General features: G+C 40.9%; 1 long non-coding RNA gene across 1 annotated transcript; it reads right to left on the reverse strand.

The window, feature by feature from the left end:
• Positions 1–1,323: 1,323 nt before the first annotated feature.
• Positions 1,324–16,271, reverse strand: LOC120325327. The gene is made up of 4 exons (XR_005567261.1): positions 16,052–16,271; positions 10,975–11,085; positions 5,926–5,995; positions 1,324–1,456 (listed from the first exon to the last, which is right to left on the reverse strand). It is a non-coding gene; the product is annotated as an uncharacterized LOC120325327 (long non-coding RNA).
• Between the last annotated feature and the right edge of the window lie 1,352 nt (positions 16,272–17,623).

Genomic DNA, 17,623 nt, shown 5'->3' on the forward strand with positions numbered 1-17,623 from the left:
AAAGCTTCCCTGTGGCATGCATCAAACCTCCTGGATGAGCAACAGCCTGTCCAGGCCCAGACAGAGCCATTATGATTTATTGGGTCGGTACAGCATGGGAGTTCTTTGCGTTCCTGTCCCAGTCCACAGCCACTAATTGCACTCCAGCTCCAGGGGCCCCACAGACTGAATGCAATTCCAGGGAACTATTAGAGTTCTTTCTTGGAAGGGACCATTAAGACTGCAGAGCAAGCATGCAGGTGCCACTTGTACAAACTGTGTCACAAACAGCGCAGAGAGACTTACAGCCTCTGTAGCAAAAGCAGCATGTGAGGAAGCACACAGTGAACAGCTCTTCTGAAATCTTTCCAGACCTGTTGGTTTCTGTGCAGTGCTTGAGTTAGGGTTTAAAAGTAATAGAGTACATGGAAAAGTCCCACTGAAAGACTTTTTGGCAAAGTGAGTTGGTTTGAATGGAATGGAGCTGAGTAATCAACCCTGTTCTACCACTGTGCTGTTCAGAGCCATGTACTCCATCTCCACAGAATTACAACAAATAGCTACCACCCCTTCGGGATTCAATATTCAAACACAAATAAATCATATGAGATGAATTTTTTTTTAGCTGTATCAGAAAGCACTGGCACTGCTTAATCTTTTGCTGATTGAATTTAGTGTTTAGCTTTTAAAATGGGGGCAGGCTCAAGTTCTTAAATTCCAGGAACATAAACAGCAGGGAAGTGCTTGCAGCAGCTTTGCTGACTGCATGGGTTGGGGTTTGCTGTGATGGAGGAAAAAAACCACCCAAGTACTGGGTAAAATTGTAGCTGCATCATCAGAGCTCTTCAGACTTTCTGTAAGTTCATTTTTATAAGTATGATAACAGGTTTATAGTACGTTTATAAACACTTGTGACTAATTTTCACATGCTGCCTTGAGACATACTGGGCCACATTTGAAGAGGCATGAAGGAGGTTAATATGGAAGAGCTGCACAACAGCTGGTTGTTTCATATAAGATGCTGAAGGTGATGTTTCTTGCATAACAAATTGCCTGTAAGAAACTGAGATGAGGCCCTGAGATTGTTTTTGAGGCTCTATATGGAAAAGGGTTAAAATCATGCAGTGTTAGCTTTGTCATGTTGGACGTATTTTTTGTGCTCTCTCTGCATACCCTTACAATCTATTCTTTTCATTTTCACAGACAGCATAACCTTGAACAAGAAGCAGGCTGTAGGACCACAGTAGAGATGATATACATTATAAAAACAATTCTGTATACAGGAAAATAAAGACAAGATTAGTTTTTACTTCTGTCTAAAACTTACCTGGCTGTACTTTAATTGCTTTACAGGACATGAAGAACCATAAAAGTTGCCACCTTTCTGAAGCTGGAGAAATGCAGAATGGGCACATAACTTTGTGAAGCACAGAAGAATCTGGATTCAGCTGATGCTGTTCCCATCCCTGCTGTAGTGCTGCCATATAATGAACAGTTCAAAGGTGTCAAAATTTGTAGTGTGATTAAAGACCAGGAGCAGTACATATAACTTGTAAAAAAGAGGAAAAACAGACAAAGCTGCTTCCTATCAACTGTCAGATGTGGTAGTTTTACAGCCCTATTTTCTGTACAGTTTTAGCTCACAAGAACACCTTAATAATTTCTTCTGGATTTGATATCAAAACCTGGGAATCATATAAACAGCCTCTCCAACTGTTTCAGAAGGAGCAAATTTCCCCGCACTGGAGGGCTGGATACACTTCAAACTGGGCACCCATCATTACAGACACTGCTATTTAAAAAATCAGACACCAAGAATTTTCAGTCTTGCTCAACACCCAACAGATTCCTTTGTTTGAATCCTTAATCCCATCATTAGGCACAAAAGTCTGATAAAATTATGTGGGTTTGGACGTTCCACCTTTTGCCTGTTTTAAATTATCTTAAATAAATCATAACTAGAGTAACTTTCTGAGAGTAACCTGACTTAGACCAGTCTGGATGTAGCATCTACTCTGCAGGTACCACTTGCACAGGCATATTCTGTGCTACTCAATTAACAATTTGTCAAATATCTTTCCCTAACAATGCATTAAATATCCAAATAAAGCACCAAAACTGTCTCACTCCTCTGAGTTCTCAATATCTGAAGTTGTGCTGGTTTATTTAGGAAGAGGAAATGCTCCTTGGAGGGCAAGGGCATGGATACAGGGGATGGCATGGCTGGATGGCACCAGCCTGCAGAGGCATGGGAGGATTAAAGTATATTTTGTTATTGCTTCACCCCTAGGCCATTCTCTTTGCTAGCAACTCTAGGAGATAACAGCTAATTGCCAATTTGGAGATGTACAGATGTTTTTCCACCTAAGGAAAGAAGGAAAGGCAGGAATAGTCAGTGGCAATGGGAAGCAGAATTTACTGTGCTGAGGTTATTGTCCGAGCCATGGCTGGAACAGAAGGGAATTCCCTTGGGCAATGTCCTGCACCCCCTGTCTCTGTCCTGTACCCCCAGGTCACCTTTTCACTCTGCCCCTCTCCAATACGTGCTACCAATTCAAGTAAGACACAACTCAGCAAATGGCTGTGATTGATCCACTGCACTGAGAGACAAGAGGTGTCAGGAGGTGGTGGTGACACCCGGGCACAACGATCTGAGCATCGATGGCTGGTGCCACGTGGGGCTCAGGACTGCAGAGCTGCCTCTTTTGTCTTTTGTTGAGATCAAAGTTCAGAAGGGAGTGATCTCTCCAGCTTTCTCCCACACACAGCACTTCGTGTGCCACAGCCTGTCACTGCTGTCACCTGCCAGGCAAAATTCATTCTCTTTCTCAAGAGCTAATCTCTTTACAGTAGCATTTACACATAAATTAATGAAAGATCAGAATATAAAGATGTTCATTTTTGATTGTTTGCCCATTTACAGGAAATTAAGTTAGAACTGTTTAGTTTTATCATCACTAGACAAAATAAGCATGACAGGATATTTTAGCCTCTGGATTATGTAGATAACACACAGAAATGTCATTTACATTTTCATTCTTTTCACAGAGCAACAAACCCATGCTTGCAACCAAATTAAAATTCGGAACTTAATTGGATTTTTATATTCTCTTTAAACAGGTAATATTGTTTTTCTTCTTTTTATTATTGTATCTGAACACTGGATTTCATTTTGAGAGTGTGCCACTGAAGGTGAGAGGCCCTCTGTGCTAAATGGTTCATTTAACACCATTAAAATCTATGTTTCTTCAACACATTTGAGGATCTAGATTGTTGAATGCCACTATTTCAGTATTGTTAAACAACAGAAAGGGTATGGAAAATTATTTTCCTGGGTGTATACATGAACATACTTCTGTGTATATATATCTCCAAACAAACATATGCACATACATCATTTATTTGCTTGCATGTGCACAAATACACTTATACAAATGTTTATATATATATGTGCATATATATATATGCATGTAAATGCAGAGAAAATGTTCCAATAATTTATCTCTGCATGCCCATGATTTGCCAACTTGACAAGCAATTCGAGGGAAAAAAAACCAACAAAACATATATTTTGTTTATTTCTGAAAACCTACTATGCTATGAAAATAATTGAAATAATTAACTTTTTCTTTGTGTTTTTTTTTTTGTTTGTTTGTTTTTTTTAAATTTCTGTTTATCATGAGCCTCACCAAGGTGGCACTGTTTGATCCTGTATTTAAACCTGATCTCTGATGGCGACCAGTAAAGTCCAGTCTCTGCAACTGCAGATTGCACAGCCCAGGTCTCCAGCTGGGGAAAAGTCTTATTAGGGCAGAATAAGAAATATCATGGAGAGAACTTCACTAAGGTATTCACATTTTCATTGAAGAAGATACTGAGAATGGGACTCTGGCAGGAAACAGCATTTTTAAGGGTGACCAGAGGGAAAAGTCACCTTGATGAAGTTACTTCCATTCCATGTTATGTGGCCACTGCTGACTCTCCGTGTCAAGCAACCCACGCTTAAGAGCTCAAGACACAGTTCTGTTTTGTGGCACTGGAATGGAAGGTTTCACTCCATACAAGTGATTTGATTTCAGGAAAACATGTGAAATTAAGAAAATGTTAGATAATAAGAAAAGCCTTTCTTGGGCAGCAGTTCTCTCTGCTCCCTGGGAGCGCTCTCAGCACAGTGGAAGGCAGGGAGGCCATTCCTGTTGTGTCCCCAGGCAACATGGTCATGCTTTATCCAAGGGTGGCAAAAGGCTTCTTGCAAATATACATATTCCCATTCATCTAACGAACACTTCGTGACCCTGAAGAATTCACTGAAGTGGAAACATGACTCGGTGCTAAACAAACAGACTCAGACTAATCCCAGCTCTTCCTTTACTCCGGTTATTTCTGGTCAGTGCATGTCAAGCATCACACCCACAGCTGAAACCCTCACCACTGCAAATCTGTGTGGGGTGAGGCAGGAGCAGGAAGGCATCACTAACTGAGGGTATAATTATAAAACTGCCAGTACCTCTGGGAAATAACTGACCACAAATGTCAGCTCATCAGCAGGGCGGGAGCATTCTTGCTGAAGTATAAAATTCTCTACATTAAAACTCTGCACTTCGCATCGTATCATTTTCAAGTGCATGGCTTAAAAACTGATCATGCCAGACATCTTCCCGTGTCTTTTGTGTTTTCCCTTCGTTGGCGATGCCACTTTCAACACCTGCCACAAGCACGTAGGTGTGTAAATTAAAAATGTACTTTGCCTCCTCTGCGTTGACCTTGCTCACAGATTATTGGCTGCACTTACATCTGAGGTAGAACCCCCACACATTCAACACAACAAATTCCTTGCGTCACTTGAAGATCTGTCCCTCATTTTATAAGTTGTGTTTATTATAGATTGCAACTTGAGTAAGGAGTTGGAAAAACTTTTCAAAAATTACCCCTTTTCACACAAACCCACACCTAAGTAATAGCGAAGTAAGCAAGGAATAAAAGTCACAGTTTGGTGTTACTTGTTCTTCAGTTGTTTTGTCTGGTTAGATCTCTGCATTCTCCGAGAGTTCAGAATCAAGCATATGAGTCTGTCAAAAAGCCTTTTTCTTTTTTTTATATAATAATTAAGTGAACATATAATGGGAAAACCTGCTCCCACTGGGATACCAAGTCCAGCTTTGTAGACATCAAAGGTTTGTCTAATTCAAATTACTTTGGCATAACTGTTAAAATTTGCTCTGCCATGCTTATTCATCTCAGCTCTGTGGCATTTTTGTCTTCTGATTAGCCCAGAGATGAACCTGCCCAGCCTCACTCCCACGTGGTTTCCAGCACAGCTCTGTGTGAGGTGGAATACAACATAAACTGCTCTTCCCAGCCTCTATGCCAGCCTCACACTCTGCTAAAACATCCAGAGAACAAGGACATGAAAGAGGCCCATAGAAACAGTCACAAAGAAAGTAATTTTTTAGTTTGAAAACATTTTCTAAGCATTTTTTCTACTCTCCCTTTTTCTGCTGTTGTTGTTTATAATTAAAAACAATTTACTGTTTTAGTAATAGTCGAAGCTCTCTAAAGCACAACTTCCTATGAAGTTAAAAAGTAGAACACAGTTGGGAAGAGAATTTTTCATTTGTGGCTCCTCTGTCTCCTGTGAGATGCTATCCAAAGACACACTTCTACCAAAAGGTTTTTTGACGTGCAGCTATTGCCTTGAGCAAATAAACCAAAGAAGGTACTGGGTTTTGGCATAAAATTCTGCCTCCTCTGTTGGATGCCAGTACTTTCCCTTCCATAAGGAAACACACATCGTAACAGAAGGATCCATTCCTCTCCTCCTAATTGTCATCCTTTAAAAAAAACCAAAAAAACACAGTGCAGAAAGCCCTTGCTTTTTCTATCAATCTCGTAAGAGTATTGCTGCCTTCCAAATGGACAATAAATTCATATTTACCACATGCTTACCTTCAGCTCCTGCTTGGGAGAGCAATCCTGGCACTCCTGCTGCAGCTCCCACCAGCCATGTACCACACATCTGAGGAAGATGGGGAGGACACTGAGATCCCCAGGGGCAGGTCTGTTGGAAATCCCCAGTGACCACAGTGCTGATCTGTGTCATGACTAAAAATCCCAATACCAGTGATGGGAAGAATTCAAAGGTCTGTTTAAATTAAACAGAAATTACAGACGTACTTCTCTCGCATTTATAGCTTTCCCTAAGTTTTTTGTTGTTTTTTTCTTTTTTAAATAAAGACTTTCTGAGTATACCCAGTATCTGTTTTTCTGGCAGTGGTGTAGGCAGCTGAAATCAGCTCTTTTTATTCTCTGAAGTGACTGGAGTGAGCTGCAGAATGCTCAGCATCACCAAACCCCATAATTCTATTAGAGCAAGGGATACCCATCAGCTTCTGACTATTCACTTTGGCTAATTGTATTAATAAGACTAAGTGAAATTCAAATACTTTCTGAAATGAAGAGACATTTATCAACAACCCTCTGTAGGGATGGAGGATGGTATTATTTCTGTTTTCCAGCTGACAGGGAGGGTTGGCAAGGGACTTACACAAAGTCACACCAAAGTCTGTGGTTCTGGGGAGCCCCTTCCTGCCTTGCAGGGCTGGGGCAGCTCTAACCCCAGAGCACAAGGTAAAGGTGGGCTCTGCAAGGAGCCAGTGGTGGGGTCAATCCTGCTCGGAGCTGTTACTGCTCACTAAATTTGACTCCTAAAAGGATTCATGGAGATGCAGAGTTGTGCAGAAGGCAGCTTGTCAACAGCACCAGCAGAGAGAAGAATTCACTGTGAAACTGCAGAGCTAAAACACTTCAAAATGTCAAGGCAGGATGACAACCCACAGGCAGAGTTATCTCTGCGGAGTTAGGACGTTTCATGGAGAATGAATCCCACACAAGTCATCCTGGTGGTTCGACTGTAAACACACTCCTGGCTGACACGGCCCAGGCATGGCAGGGGCTGATTTTACACTGCAGGACCTGGGGCAATGCAGGTGTGAGTGGGTGAGTAGCCAGGACATTATTCCTGTGTTGTAATTCCGGACTCTCCGTGGCTCTCACAGCGGGTGTCTCAATCTCTTCATGCAACTGCTCTGGAATGAATTTCTGGAAAGCTCAGATACACGCTTTTAAAAGAAATCAGATTTCTGAAGTGGGATCAGCAATACTTGGGGAGTGAAAAAAAATGCTTTTCCCTCTTTATTTTAGAAAATTTTAGGTTGTTGAAATAGTTTTCTTCTCAAGCGTTTAGTATTGATGCTAAGGGGAAAAGCAACAGCAGGAAAATGGTGCCAAGAAATACCATCTTTCAAATCACAGGTCATAATCACTCGGAAAGAGGAAGCTGGTGCTGTCTTCTTCACTGAAAGGAGAATGGAGGAAAAAAGTTCCTTACTTTCTTCCACTAGCTATAAACTAATTTTATTTCATTTAATTATACTTTAGTCATTAAAAGAGATGTCAATGGAGCAACCATAAATTTAACTCCTCAAGACAGACAGTTAAGGAAGGGTTAAAATCACAGAAGTTTTTTGCATACAAATGTATTAAAGGACTTCATCAGCTGTGTGACTTTATAGTTTTAAGGTTACTGTGGCAAGAAGTTTATGGCCTTCATATTACCCCTAGACAAGTCCAGTAGAGGCAAACACAGCTAAATATTCTAGAGTTCCCCAAGTACATGCATTTTGCATCCTTCTTTTCTCCCACCCCACATCCCCCCAAACCAGAAAATTCCATGTACTACCTGTAACAATCTCAACACCTTTGGCGCTAAACCCCAGGCACCTCAGAAATATGCTGCAGGAGACATCAATGTTCCCAGCATTTATAGAAATGTGGCCAGCTACGTTAATGAGTCATTAAAATCTGCCACCTATCCGTTCCTGTTGCAGGGAGCTGTCAGAGGCACGACGGGCTGTGACTTTGCTCCTGCCTGCAGAGATCAGTGCGATGCCGCAAGTCTGAACCCGCTCTAAAACTTTCTGTCTGCTGAATAGATTAATTTGTAGCAGGATCTAAAAGTCATGGATTTTCCATACTTTATCTCCAGTCTAAAATATAAGCTCAATATCTCTAATGCTTCAGAGGCAGGAAAAGAGTGGAACGTGCCCTTTGACGGGTTTGAGTCTATTCTTCTCGCCGATCGCCGTTTGTTGTTTCGCCACCTCACCGACCCCCCCCAGCATCTCAGCAGCATCCCTGGCAGCATGCTAGAGGCAGATAATCCTAATTAGAGTTATCAAGTCCATCTTGATTTTGACATGAAGCTGCACACTGCTGTGCAGGCTGGGGACGGTACATCATCCCCCTTCTCCACCCCCCCAGATGTAGCACAGCTACTAATGCTCAGCTCCCATCGAGTTTTAAAGGAAAAGAGAAGGTCACCAGCCGCTTGCAGCAAATCTCCTGCTGATTCTGTGCCAAAACAAAACTGCTTTTCCCCAGAAGAAGCCCAGCTCTCTGGTAGATTTGCCAGCTTATACCTCTTCTCTTAAACTGTATCTCAATAAAGTGGTCACGTATCCACAGTGTTTAGGAGCTGAGTTCAATTTCTGTTGGACCAACTCTAAAAGCCTTGTCGGGAAGCAGTGAGTGAGCTCAAAATTAAGCTATAAAACACACTATATCCATGTATTAGAATACAGGAATTGACAGGTAACAATAAATACACTCACAAGTTTATCACAATAAATATGACCTAAAGGGGTCATATTTAAAAAAAAAGAATTTTTTTTCTATTCTCTGGACTTCTGAGACATAGCCTTTCTTTGAAAATGCTGATTTAGGATTCATTAAGAAATGAGAGCCAACAATACCAAAATTTCTCCTCTTTCTTCTTGGAAACCCAATCACAAGTACAGCTGATTTTAAAGCACAAGAGATTTTGATTTTTCCAGTAATTCTCCTATCTGGTTTTGCTGCTTTAATTAGCTATCAGCAGCACTTAATTTATTTCTAGTGCATTGTTGCCACCTTTTTGCATATCTTTCCCAACCTGTGAAAAATCATGAAAATAGACCTACAAAAATTAATCTCCCTGTTCCCTGTGCAGAGATATTAAAATGGTAATTGCATTCTTTATACCTCTAAAACCTGATTTTACTTCCAGATACTTATCTGAAAGCCCAATGAAATTGTGTGATAGCAGTTGTTGATGCTACTTACGCTTTACTGGAAGTTATTGAGATCTGATAATAATCACTGTATTGTAAAAGTTTCACACAGCAAGGCCAAAGTTCGTTCCTGCCTTTGATTTCTATACTGAAGGGTGATTGTCTGGACAAATAAACTCCATTTATTAATTTTTAGTATCATATTACCTTTATTTATTCTAGCACAGAAAGAAATCTTGCCATTTCAAAGGTCCTATACTCAGCTGACAACAGAGCAATTTCTTGAAAACCCAGAACTCAAACACAGAGTCCTTCCCCATGAGCAGGTAGGTCCTGTGGTCAGATCCCATTTTACTCCATTTTTTCCATAGACCCAAGCACAGAAAGGCTGAGCAAGAATTATCAACAGCTTATCTGGAAGCACCTTCCTTATTTGTGATCCTCAGGAAACACAAGTGGTCTGATTATTCATTACAAAACCACAACCTATGCTGAAATGGTGAAGCAGAGGTTTTGATTTCAAAAAAGGGAGAGAACGGAGATCTGTTGGAAATACAGTATTTTTTTACTCTAGAAAATGGTATCAAAGATAGAAGGAAGTGAACATGTTACACTGCTAAAAACTCATCTAATATTTGGGTTTATTTCAGTGTTGTTTGGCAAATTCTCATGATAGGCAGCTTCAAATGCCCTAAAGTAATTGCGAAAAGAAACCCCATTAAGAGACCCTGATGAGGGAAACTATTAAAATTGAGTATACAGTTTGCTCTGATGAATCTCCCTACTTCATTTTTGCAGTAAATTATATAGTTCCACGTTGTTTTTTTCCTTTCACCAGAAACGTGAATTATAGTCCTATAAATTCACCCTTGCTGTCAATTAAATTGAATAAACATTGTGTGAGTGAATTAAGAAGAGATACAAAACAATTCAATACCAGGGTTAGTTATTGAGGAGGCTTTTTAATGAACATAAATTGATGTAATTAAAATAAATTTGCTTTTCACGTTTCTCAAGTAGAATGCCCTGTAGCCATTCCTGTAGAATACTGGAGCAGAACAAACACTGGGCCAAAGCACCTATCTTTCCTCAGATTAAATGTGAGTTTCCTGCTCTCTGGGATTTCAGAGATGAGTAAGGCTGAAGGATGTGGCCTACTTAAACAGTTGTTAAAGGAGTGTAATAGAGAAGACAGAATTCAGATCTTTGTTAAATTCAGTTTTTCTCCTTAGCACCACCTCCTTTTTATAGAAGGAAATAAGTAAATAAAAAAGCCATTTAACATTACTTTTTATAGGCTGTTGGCAACTAGTTGGTCATTTCTATGAATTCTGGTTTTTGCAAGCTGTAATACGGTCATATGTCAGGACCACATTTAAAATCAACATGTAAGGTGAGAAAAGCATTTTTGCTCTTACAAGATCTCCCTCTCTCTCCTTCTTCCCAAAAATAATAGGAATAGAATGTCAACATGTTTGACTGCTTAAGGCTGGGACGTACAGGTCTCCTCTGGTCCAGCAGATACCAGGTAGGCCTAAGATGCAGAGCAGAGAAAAGCAGAAAGCTAGAAGAGCACAGTTGGAATATATTAGATAATTTTAAACAGAATAGCAAAAAAACTATAAAATTCTCTGACATTTGAGTCCTACTGTGATGACAATCCCTAATGTGAAGGTGTGTGCCTGCCCAGAGCTCCTATCTGAAACTGTTCTGAGCTCCCCCCACAAGGACAGTGTCACTAGCATACGGGTCCTACTGCCAAAATAGAGGTTATTGGTCACTTCTGATTATACAGTCCAGTTCTCAAGTTTGCTCCACAAAGAACATTCTACTTTTGAGCTCAGAAAAAAAAATCCCACCTCTAACAGCACTCCATTCTTCCCCCCACCTTCACTTGGGCTCATCCAGGTTTCCAAGCTGAAGGTCCATTGCCTCTGTTAGATGTATTCTCCAAATCAGCTTCCATTTCAGGAGTTGTCCTTCACATGGCAAAATTATTCTGGGTGGAAAACAGAAAAAGGATATTTTTTGTGTGCAACAACAACATTGACAATTAGTGCCTTTGGCATCCCCTCTACAGAGAGAGGAATTTCACTCCATGGATAAATAAAGAGCTTAGGTCTCCAGGGCTGTCAGCCTTTAACAAACAATAAATGCATGCACCAGTGTAGAAGGGAATATAAATCAGAACAGCAACTTGAAGGGTCTTTCTTAATAACACAATGTGTGTTTATCTCCAAGAAAAGAAGGCCCAGCAGCTAGGAAACACCACGAAATTCCCACACAACATGGCATTGTCTACGGCTCTTAGAAAGGTAAAACATGCCTGAATAGATGTCCGTGTTCTTAACACTAGAGACCTGCATGCTTAGAGAAAGGAAATCACAGCACACTGTTTCTCCCGAGGCACCACAAACTATTGTTCCTTATAATGGCAAGCATAAGATTTAAAAACATTTCCACTGCCTCAATGAGTTGGTTTGCAAACTGGCAGCATACCAACCACTGGTTTAGGCTGTGTGGCACAATATGTACAGTCCTTAAATCTCAATGCACATGTCTCTACACCCTTAAAAGATGGTGGTTTTGATAAAGGCATATAGCTGGAAAGCATGATTCCATGATTTACAGAATGCTTTTAAGGTGAGGCAGTTCTGCTCTTTTCAGTGCATAATTTTTTCCCTTTTTTCCCCCCTTTCTGTCCTCTGATTTTTCAAGGTTATTATCTCAATTCTTTTTCCTTGGTACCAATTCCTCTGAACTTGAGTTCACAATGACTCACAGCAGGGAGGCACAGAGAGAGCTACCACCAGAAACCTCCTCCCTGGAGGAGCTTCACAATGCTGCCTATTATTTAGCAACTTGAAATGCTGACTTTAATGGCACACATCTCTTAAACATCCCTTTCTTTCATTTGTTCACCCCAGGGATGAAGCCACAGAGATGTATCTCCACTCTCTCTATCCCACTCTTCCCACTGGCAAGGTGCATGAAAGTGGGGGGGCTGCCAATCTCCAGACTGCAGCTGTGACTCCCAACACTGGTGTTTGGTGAGCTGAACTGGTGGGCTCCAAAGCTCAGTTCAGCCATGTACTCACCCACCCACTTTCATTTTCAGTGAAAGCCCTGAAAATAGTTAGAGAAAACCAGCCCATCTTAGGGGAGTATTAAATTTGGGGATGGTCACACTGATCCCTCTACCTCCACAATCAGAGGTGTAATGCACTGGAGAAGACACTCCAGAGGCTTTGGCTGTGCTGCAATGTGGGTTAAAAACCTCTCTGCTGATGCTTGGTAGGAGACCTCCTTAGTAGAAATATACCCTTCTTAGCAGAAGATCTCTCTTATTGCAGTTTAAAGTCAGCCATTTGTCCTTGCACTCCCACACAGTATTTACTCAGCAGAAGAGGACAGATACTAGGGATATACAACTATAAAGTTCTGGAAGGAAAACAACTCCCCCGGGCTCATTAGTTGTGACAAAAGAACAGACCATTCTGCCTCCATGTAGGCTGAGCCTGGCAAGTTGAAGACAGAGCAGGCTGACAACAGGATATAGGGCCATTACCTGGTACTTGGAGGTCCTCAAACTAACCTACCAGTCATTTAAATCTATCTGGTTTTCCTTCTAAATTTCTCTCTCCCAAAAACCACGGCAGGTGAAATCCAATACCATGCACTGACTCACAAATAGTTATTCATTTCAAGAAATCTTTCACCTGAGTCGTTTGTTAGAAGCTTCTAAGGAAAACACTGGGTAATAGAAAGTGTAGGTGAAATGACAAGTTGAACTGATTGCACACAATAAACAAAGCACCTGGGGCTTCAGTGTGCCACAGTTTTGTTTGGATGAACAGGATAATGATGTAAGCCTAGCAGTGGTTCAAGATTACAGGCTACTTCTCAGTTGTTCTATTAAATTCACCATGTGATGCTGAGCCTTAACTCTCAACTTTTTTTTTTTCACTTGGCACATTTGCTTCTGTATCATTCATTTGCAAGAGAAGGACCTCAGAAGAAGGCCTGTCTTCTTCCATAGATTTCTCTTGCCTCTATTCTGGCCCTAGCATCATAATCCCTCGATGGCATATCTAGTAATTCTCTTAATATGTGTACAACTATATTTAATAGTAGTTATAAGAATTGATATAATTATGTATTTTACAATCTCATGGCCCATATAGCACTTTGTTGCAGTTCAGACATTAGTCACATTAAGTCCAAGATCATAATAGTAACATTCAACCCCTGCCATGACTACACACAGGGTGCTGCTTGACTGCTTGCAGCAAAAATTGTTGTTTAAAAGGTACTGTAGAGATGGCAGCACTGCACTATTAAAAACATATTAAATTAATTGAATTCAAACAACCAGCCACATGAACAGAAAGGATAAATTATGTCTCTCACAGGTCAGTATGTAACTGCCTTTATAATTAACATTCAAAGACAAATGCTCCTCATAAAGTGCAGCACACACACGCAGCTGGGTCAGGTTCTTCTCTTGCTTTCTCTGTAGATGGGATTAGACAAGCTGAAGTGTAGAAAACGGGAAGTTTTCCTCACTACCCACCCCTAGGAATCTGTGAATAGCACAGATTAGTTTTTCACCACTTTCCAGCCTGGATTTCTCCCCGTAGGGATAAACACCTGCAGAATGTGTCAGCTGGACACGTGTCTTTCCAGACTGACAGAGGGACATGAGCTACATGCAGGCTGGAACAGACTTCCCTTCCCTCCCTTCCACCATGCCACACACCAATCATGTTCATGTGGGTCCATGAACACCACACATCCAGGAGCTCTGAGACAAGTGAGGTCTCAGGACATACGAATGAAACCCAGTAAGGGTCCAGCAGTTTAGCAAAATTCCAAGTCAAAACACAGTCATGTTGAAAAACCTATCAAAAAAACCCCATGCAACTTCCTGGTGGAGAAGGTCAAGGTCTTATTGTGGAACTTTCCACTTCATGCCACAGAGAAGTACAGATTATCTTTTCCTTCAGTATGAAATCTGCCTTTTTGATTTGATCACGCAACAGCACAAAGTGAAGCTTTATGCAAAACAACAGAAACTTCAAGCTTGGCTGCATCACAGAGAAGAGCAACACGTGCCCTGGCACAGCACTGCCAGCAGTCTATTGGCAACAGGCAGCTGGATTAGGAATAAGTCAAATTAACAGAGGGTGGAGAAAGAATATACTCCCTTCCCCAAGGACACATGTTTGAAAGGCTTCAGAGTGAAGGGGATGAGCGCAGCCACAAGCTGCTAAACTGTGCCCTGTTCTGGGCCAGCTGCAGTGATATCCCCCATCCCCAGCCACCAGCTCTCTTGGGCACTGATCCAGTATCCTGTTCTGCTGCTGTGCAGGAAGGGAAGGTTCGTTAGGCATTTCTGTCTCCCCCTCATCAGACTCTTCTTGAAGCTGCACTACGGCCCTGAGCTGGCCTGACACTGCTCACGTCTCCTCTGCTCAGCATAATCCCTCAGCTAATTTCTGCATGGGAGAGGCACCTCTTCCCATGCATGAGGCACTGCTTGGAACATGAATATTTCATAAATGAATACAGACTTTTCAAAAATTATTAACACATTTCTGCAATCCATGTTCAAGGATTGCTGTAAAATAAGGCAGGGCTGTGCTTTCAGGGTCTTGCTTTCCACTCTCAGACTGATCCTGACAGTATTTAAAACATGCAGCTACAGCCTTATTATGCAGTATTAATACAACAGATCTCAAGGATATTTATTGACTGCTACTGCTAAGAAGCATTTTGAAATGGTTCCTTGACTCCCATTAGATCCTACACTAAGGTAACATTACCAGGGAGTTTATTTGTATTTCAGAGAAGAACACACTGACCATGTTCATTCTTTCCAATATTTCTTCCAGACACAAGGCATTATTTACCCATGCTTGCATGCAAATATCTCATCTAATTCATTTTGTTCTTTTAAAATGCTGGTTAAATAAAGCTTTTCAAGGAAATAGAGTCTGTTTCAATTTATCTTAGTTGAAACTAGGACTATAAATCTCTTTAGTTTCCTTTATTGATCTTAGACAAAATTACAAATATAAATTACAGCTGCTGCAAATTAAATGTCTAATGACTGTGTTTGAAAGCAAATGCAACAGTGTCAATAACACATTAGATAAGACACAGTGAGAATAACATAAAGCTACCATTGCCTGGTGAAAGCAAAAGGATTCCTGTGAAAACTCACATTTAGGGGGTCCCTTCTTCAACAACTAGATTCCCCTCATATCTCTCCCCTCATATTTTTTAATTTATAAAATTAGCTACACCAGATCTACAGGAGTTGCAGATGTTTTAATGCACCCATCAAGAGAAATCAACTTTTCAATTATTTTGATAGACACCATCATTTCAGAGCCTAACAGCCACAAAGAGGGTTGTTCTTGGAAGTCTTTCTTATAGAAAAATGGCAGGCTATGGCTAAAACTGTATTGAGAACCATAAAGGCTGTACACTGGATCAAGAGAAGAATCCAGTACTAGCATGCGATGCTGAATCACTGTATTCAAAGCAGCAGTATATGTTCTATAGAGGTCATGCTGAAATATATAGATATATCTCCAGATTAACTGTCCCACCAGTTCTTCTCACCTTTTATCTCACTAAAAACACTGGTCACAGGGTCATGCTTTACAAGGGCAAATATCAAGTGATGCTGTTTCAGGTGCGATACATTTCTTATGAAGGAGCCTCTATTTCACAAAGCAGCATAATCATCAGTTTTCTACACTGCTGACACTTAGACCCTTAAGCACAAAGGTATCTGTTTACCAGGTCATGAAATTGCAAGTATAATATCAGTGACTGTGCCGTGCTTGATAAAACTGTAAAACATTTCATTTTGCTGCCTATTGAGCTTTAAAAAATCCCAGCACTGGAGAGGAGACAACATTCTTGTTACCATCAAAGTATTTCAAAATACCTACTTTTCTGCCTGTGATCTGTGGACACGCATTTTTCCTCTACTCCAGTTCTGCCACTCCTTTCTGGTACAGGCAGCGCTGCAAATATCCAAGAAAACTGATTCTTCTTATGCTCTCTTAAGTTTTATATGATCACAAAGCCTCTCTCAATAAGTGTGACTCCATGTAGTCAAGGTATTAACATTCCTACAAATTTTATGAAATAGGCACCTTGGTAACTACACAAATGAGCTCTCCATTTATCCAGAGATAAATGCAGGACACGGGCACTGGAAATCCTGTTGCCTTTGTGGCTCACAGAACTAATTGCTTCTAAGCAGAATTCAGCTGGTTTGATAGACACCATTGATTCTGGGCATCACAGCCATTAAAAGTGCTGCTTGTGAAAGTCCTGCTTGTAAATATTCCATAAATGACAGCTTGGGCTGAACTGTATTGACTGGGAAACCAGAAAAGCTTTGCACACTGGACCAAGCAGGAATCCAATACTGACATGAGGTGCTGATCAGAAGGGTAGATCTAACAGAGCCTCCCAGCCTGTGAGCTGTCCCATAGATGGAACTTGTCCTCCTGTGCTTACAATGGGCAGTAAACCTTGATTTTGTCTTCCCTCATCATGTAACAAAACAAGTAAACAGCTGGAGCAGTTCTAGCACCTCTGTGTTTTTGGAGGAAGAAGTTAGGTATTCTTTTCTTAAAATAAAAGCATTCAGAGAAGCTCCCCAAATCTTTGCAGTGATTCAAATACCATTTGTTGTTTTAATGGTGAAATTAGTGGGCATCCCAGTCATATTCTAAACCTCTTGTCAATAAGGCTGGTAGACACGCAGCTCTGAGGGGGGAGCACAGGGACTCCTCTGGAGGGGATGGATGGCCTCTGATCTAGGGATAGCATTGTAAACTAGCCTCTGACACACCTTTTCATCCTTCACTGAATATCAGTTGGTAGAATTTCATTCATGATTTACTTTGACCTTTAGCTGTGTTAGTTACCAAAACTTGACATGTCATAAAGAAAAACTGAAGGAAACATCAGCCAGAACGTTAAACATCTGCACAGGAAAGCTCAGTGAGCTGAAAACGTGATCACCTTACTGGCAACTGAGAAAGACCTCTCTATTTAAGCTTCAAGTTGCCCAAAGCAGCATCTGCTTCTTTCTCAACACTGCTGTTTTATATTGATTCCTTCTTAAAATCCCCAGATCTCATATTCAGCTCTTTTGGGCAATAGTGCTGCACATACCTGGCTTTGGGAAGACTTTTCTCCTCACCATTAACACGAGTCAGCCCAAGCTACTCTGCCTGTATGCATTCATGCATGTACAAATTTCAGTGAATGTCTTCACAGGAATATTCTGCAAAAATCGTTTGCTGGATGCAAAAGTTCAGCTGAGAGAATTATCTACATCCAACGGTAAATGCTGTAATCTCAGTGTTAAATGGCAAAGAGGCAATTACAAAGATCAGGTTAAACAACTTTCACAATACCTACAAGCTATAAGGTTTGAAATGTTTGCTCTTAGAACTGTAACTCAGTAGCACAGGGTCTGGGTAATAGTGAACCAGAGTGGAAGG

The sequence above is a fragment of the Pipra filicauda genome, unplaced genomic scaffold (assembly GCF_003945595.2).
Source record: "Pipra filicauda isolate LSUMZ 115617 unplaced genomic scaffold, ASM394559v2 scaffold129_size2064235_pilon, whole genome shotgun sequence".
Classification (NCBI taxonomy): Eukaryota; Metazoa; Chordata; class Aves; order Passeriformes; family Pipridae; genus Pipra; species Pipra filicauda.